Genomic DNA, 6158 nt, shown 5'->3' with positions numbered 1-6158 from the left:
ACAACAGGAGTAAAAGAGAGTACGAAAAGCTATACGAAGACACAAGTGCAGAAAGAAGAATTTTTCATTCATAAGAAAAAATTTTTTACACAAGGAGGGCTTCAAGGCCATTTTACAAGAAGGAAGAAACTAAACTAAGAGAAGGGAGACGAAATCATACTCCGCCAGCTTCGTCTCCGGCTCCTCGGTGAGGTTCAGCTTCCTTCTCCTTGTCTGCCTCAGCTTCAGCCTCGGCCTCCCTGCTCCCCCCAGCCTGCTCGGTGCCCCCATCACCGATCAGCAGCACCTCTTGCTCGGCCTGCCTGTCTCCGGTCTGCTGATCAAGCTGCTCGGTCTCACCCTCTCCGTGGAAAATTGGAGCGGGTGAAACTGGCCCTAAGGAGGCAAAGATAGCCTCCATATTCTCGTCCCGGTCAGCTCGGCAACTACGAACTCGGTCAGCAGAAAGCAGGACCGAGGACGAAGCAAGCTCCTCAAGGAGCGGCAGACTCTGGAGACGAGCTGCTATCTCTCGGCCGTACAGCGGCAGGACGACTTCGGGCCCCTGCTCGGCATTATCGGTCATCAGTTTCAGCAGATCACCGACAAAGGCCGAAAATTGATTGCTTAGAAAGAGTTTCTCCGCGAAAGCACGGAGTACCTCCCCTTGGGCAACCACGGCGGCAGCATCCCTCCGTTTCGTCTGCTCTCGCTGGATGACGAGCTGGTTTTTGGCAAACTGGGCTTCATCCTGGGCCGAGATCCTAGCAGCTCTGGCCTTCTCAAAGTCTACCTTAGCCTGTTCGGCCTGGTGACGAGCAGCCGCCAACTTCCTCTGCATCTCAGCATAATCGTTGGACGCTTTGGAGAGTTCAACGGCGACGAGCTTGGAGAGCATATCGTTCCTCTGAAAATGGAAAAAGGAAAAAGTCAACCGAGGGGCCACAAAAAATACAGGAAAAAAGCAAGGCCAGAAAATCAAGAAGAGAATTCACCTCGGCGAAGTCCGTGGGCCATAAAAAGGGCTCACAGATATGTTCCGAAGGAGGCGCCAAGACCACGTCTTTCTCCGGCGCTCTTGGGGGCTTCTGGGTCTTCCCCTTCCTATTTGCCGAAGTCGACTCCGGCTTCTTTGGATCCGAAGAGGTCTTTTGCCTCTTCGGATTCTTCTCGGCATCAGACGCCGAGCTGGTGGTTTTCGGCCTCTCCGGTTCCTTAGATTCGGAGGATTTGCGACTAATCTTGTTCAGCAAGTTCACTGCCAAAAAGCAAGAAAACAAGGTTAGTTTTCGTCGTCAAGGCAGTAATGCATAAAAAAGAATTCCTCACCCTCAGTCTCTTCGTCCGAGGACGAGGAGTCGAACACGAAGTCGCCCTTGACGAGCTCAGACTCCAGGTACTGCTTCCTAATCATAGGAATCTTATTGAGCTCGCCCTCGAGCTCGTCCAACGGTTCTAACCGAGGATGAGGAATCACGGACTTCGGCCCTCTCCAGGGAAAGCCCGGAGCCGCTGTCCTATTATAAAAAAAGAAGCGATGTTGCCACTTTGGCCACTTGGTTTTGCAGAAGGCCCTAAAAGGCTGTAAAGGGATCAAGTAAAACCAAGATCCTTTCCTCTTAAACTGGAAGAAATTAAGGATTGCCCTCAGAGACAGATCCTTATCTAGCCTACGCAGTTCGGAGTCACCTGACCTAAAGGGAGTTGAAAAAAATCTAGCAGCTCTACAAAGGCAGGGGGAAGAGGGAAACGAAGCCCGCATTCCAAGCCGGCTTCATAAACGGTGGCGTAACCCTCCGGCGGCGAGTCAGCCCTATGAAGGTCGTCGGGAATCGCAACCTTCCCCCCAGGAAAAAAATATTTTTCGTGTAAGGATATCACAGTATCCTTACTCAAGATGCTGTGAAAATACTCTACGGTCTTCTCCCCGGATTCTTTCCGGCTAGAAGACCCCTTATCCCCTTTCCTACCGCTACCTGACTCAGAAGAAGAAGAAGAAGACATGGTTCTTACTCTTTGAAAGTCTGAAGAAATTCTGAAGAAATTCTCGAAGGCGGAAGGAAATTTTTACGCAAAAGAGAGAGATTGCAGAAGAAGCAATAGCAAAAGTGTTCAACTGATGAAGAAAGGACGTATTTATCAGATTCGGAGAAGATTTCAAAATCATCGCACCGTTTCGAATCCCACCTTTTCAGGATTCAACGGCCGGATTTTACTGTCGCATTTAATGCAGTCACGCGCAAGGCACGTCCCCTGACGTCAGCCTTCCCCGTACCTTTATCCAGAATGCCGAAGTGACTCGCTTCGCCGAAGTGATTCACTTCGCTTTTCGGGGGGGGTAGTGATGGGGTACGTACTAAACAAGCCCAATAGCAGTGACGGCCCATCAGCCCAAAGCCCAAGGAAGAGTATCAGTTCGGCATTACCAAAGAGTTCGGCCCCAGCCTACAGCTCGGTAAAAGCTGACCAATCAAGCTCTACTCTCAGATTGGCAAAAGCTGCTCGGCAATAGTTCAGCAGTTCGGTCCCCAAGGAAGAGTATCAGTTCGGCATTACCAAAGAGTTCGGCCCCAGCCTACAGCTCGGTAAAAGCCGACCAATCAAGCTCTACTCTCAGATCGGCAAAAGCTGCTCGGCAATAGTTCAAAAGTTCGGTCTCAGTATTCGACCGAACTGGGAGATAGTGGACTCATGCAGAACCTCCACGACCTCCACTACACGATCTATTTAGTGGTGTCAACTCATGCAGGATCTCATGCAGGATAGCGGACCAAACAAAGAGATAGTGGACCCATGCAGGATCTCATGACCTCCACGACATCCACTACCTAGTTAGTGGTGATGCAAGCCACGACCTAGTTAGTGGTGATGCAAGCCACGATCTTAGTTCAATGTATAAATAGAACTTAGATCAGATAGAGGGGGGGCTCTAGACATAAAATAACATATAGCAAGTCTGTATTTGTAAGCTGTAAACCAGATCAAGCAATACAATCTTGCCCTCCTTTCTTCCCGTGGACGTAGATTTACTTCAGTAAATCGAACCACGTAATTCCTTGTGTCGTGATCTATATTCATTACCTGCATTTACTACCATCAAAAATTCGCCCAACCATCACTAGTGTTATATACATTCAAGCATGCATGTAACTCCTCGTCTTCATCTTACAGTGCTCCCAAAGATAAATATGAAACTTTTCAAAATTAAAACTAGTAGTATTACAAAAATGTAGTATCAGTTCTGCCAAAATTAATATGTGCGGGGATAGCTCAGTTGGGAGAGCGTCAGACTGAAGATCTGAAGGTCACGTGTTCGATCCACGTTCACCGCATTTTTCTATTTTTAATCTATTTTTCTTGAGATTATTGATAATTTCAGTAATTAGCCTATTTCGGTTTGTTTCGAGAGCTTTTTGTATACATATGAGCTCATCCTATTCCCTTTTTTGACTTATTTCGGGTCAAGTATGCACAAAAATATTCTCTTTTCGTTTCACTTTAGTTTATATAGAGTGGTGGATGTAGACCATCCAACTGGAAGATAGACTTACTGCTAGGGGTGGTGCGGTACGGTATACCGCACCGAGAATGCCAATTTCCGATACCGTTACCATACCGTTTATGCGGTATGCCGTACTTTCAAGGTATACCGAAATAAGGTATGACATATCATTATACCCGTGGTTCATACCAAAAAAATCTTATTTTATAACCAAATATATAAAATAAAATTTCACTTATTTAAATAATGTCCAAAACATTAAAACTCCATCACAATCAAATCTTGTTCATAAGATTCAAATCAACAAAACTTCAACCATCAAATCCACACAGTGGACTTGATTTGCATCGTTTCAATAAATGATTTCACAATCCACTTGTACTGTCATAGCTACATGATATTATAATTGTGCAGTAGTTGCATATCGCAATTAGTTTTAAACTGGCATCACCCATTTTCGTTCTTACTTTTTTGCAATGATCCCAATATGGGCACCGATTCTTTTTAGGAGTTAGAGGAGGTTTCTCTGTGGAAATTATTTTTAAACTGCATATCGCAATGATTTCCCTTTTTGTAATCATCTCAATATGAGATTTAGTGTTTCTAATTTCTATTTTTTAAATTATTGTTAATTTTAAGTATTATTTATATTAATATATAATTGAAATATATAAATACATATAATCGGTAAATACCTCATTTTTTTATATATATCATATGTTTGGTATAAATTAATAACGGTATGATACCACATAGTCGGTATATACCTCATTTTCGTTATATACCGAATGCACGGTATACAAAAATCTATACCTTTACCTTACCAAAGTCTATCGGTAAGGTATCATACCGTACCTCAAATTCAGTATTTTTCGGTATAATTTCGGTACGGTAAGTGCGGTATTGCGATATTTCGGTATATTTACTCAGGCCTACTTTATGCGTTTATCATACTGAAAAATAATACAAAAATACTGAATTTTTGGGTATTTCACTAAAGTAAAATACATTAGTGCAATTTTTTGATATGATAAAAATATGAATTTTTAAACTCCCTCTGTTGCATAAAAATAAATGCATTGAAATGACACGAGAATTCTTAGAGTTATTGTACAATTGGTAAAGTAAGAAATAGGAGGTGAAGAGTAGTTAAAGTAGTGTTATTGGGATCCACATTATTATACTACCTCTGTATTTCAAAAATAAAAACCTTTGAAACGACACGAGTTTTAATGCAAAATTGGTAAAGTAATAGAGAAGAAAAAAAATTGTTAAAGTAAGAGAGATAAATAGAAAAATTGGTAAACTAAGAGAGAGGAAGAGAAAAGGTAATGAAATTAATGTGGGTCCACTTTATTGTAGTGATATAAGTAGTAAATAAATTGATATATAGGGGTTTGAAGATTTCCTAAAATAGAAAGTTTGAAAGTTTCTATTTTTAAGATACAGACTAAAATGGAAATAGTTGTTATTTTTAAAGTACAGAGGTAGGTAGTAATTGTTTAATGAGTTGTAATGGTGGGCCATGGTGGTATAAATTGTAAATAAATTGATATACTCCATATGAGTAATGAGTTGATGACAACTTTCCATAAATAAAATTGCTCATATTTTTATGGGACGGACAGACGTGGAAAATACACATATTTTTGTAGGATAGAGGAAGTATACCGCTATATACTGAAAACTTAGTATTCCCTTCATTCCCTCATAGCCGAGTCGCTTCTTTTTTTGCACTCACTTCTTTTCAAACCTCGGTCTAGCCGTCCGATTGGGGATGATAAGTTATTGTGAAGTGCAGTTTAGTACCACTGAGTCTCAACAAATTCTTCCAGATAACAATTGAAAATATGTGTTCTCTATTCGAAACCAATGTCTTCGCAAAACCATGATGTTTCAATAACATATAATTAAATATTAAAACGACTTAGGTGCGTCAAAGTTGGTAGCCAAGGCGGAAAACTAAGCATACTTATATTTAATAGTATAATGGAATGTAGGCAGAATGGAATGAAAGTTCAAAGGAAATATAAAAGAATTTGTCATTCCATTCCTATTTACATTCTATTCCTACGTTCAAGCAATTCTACATCTATCATATCAAGAAGGGCCTTATTTGAACTAAGATTTATTATATGTTTTATAATATTTGAGGTTTTGGTATCAATTAAAACACTTTATTGTAACAAAATCTCCCAACAAATAGTACTATTATTTTTGATGTTCCAAATTTACTAAGACTTTTGTGAATGTGTGTGAAACTTGGATCAAATACGACATATTTAAATTTAACCCAGCAGAAGCAACCTTAAGTAACTTAATAAACAACAATCAACGAAAGAGCATCCGGTTTCTTCGCGAAAGAATCAACAAGGGTTCTTGGAGTATCCAAGACAAGTCTCCCCTTTTTGTGCATATCAAACCTGGAAACTAACCCTTCTTTTCAAGCTCATTTCCCATGCATTATTTATTATTCATCACAAAAATTTGATATGAGAAAACATCATACAAAGAAGATTATGTTTGCGGGGGTGTAGCTCACATGGTAGAGCGCTCGCTTAGCATGCGAAAGGTCCGGGGTTCGATTCCCCGCACCTCCATTTTGTTCTTGTTTATTTGCCCCATCTCTACTGTTTTCAACTTATCATCAAATCTGGATTTAGTTTTCATTGTACTA

General features: G+C 41.0%; 2 non-coding genes across 2 annotated transcripts; both read left to right on the top strand.

The window, feature by feature from the left end:
• Positions 1-3238: 3238 nt before the first annotated feature.
• Positions 3239-3311, top strand: TRNAF-GAA. The gene has a single exon. It is a non-coding gene; the product is annotated as a tRNA-Phe (tRNA).
• Positions 3312-6008: 2697 nt separating this feature from the next.
• On the top strand, positions 6009-6081 carry TRNAA-AGC. The gene has a single exon. It is a non-coding gene; the product is annotated as a tRNA-Ala (tRNA).
• The last annotated feature ends 77 nt before the right edge of the window (positions 6082-6158 follow it).

This window comes from Salvia splendens, chromosome 21 (assembly GCF_004379255.2).
Source record: "Salvia splendens isolate huo1 chromosome 21, SspV2, whole genome shotgun sequence".
NCBI lineage: Eukaryota > Viridiplantae > Streptophyta > Magnoliopsida > Lamiales > Lamiaceae > Salvia > Salvia splendens.
The sequence above is the reverse complement of the archived record's forward strand: the minus strand, read 5'-3'. Positions and strand labels throughout refer to the sequence as shown.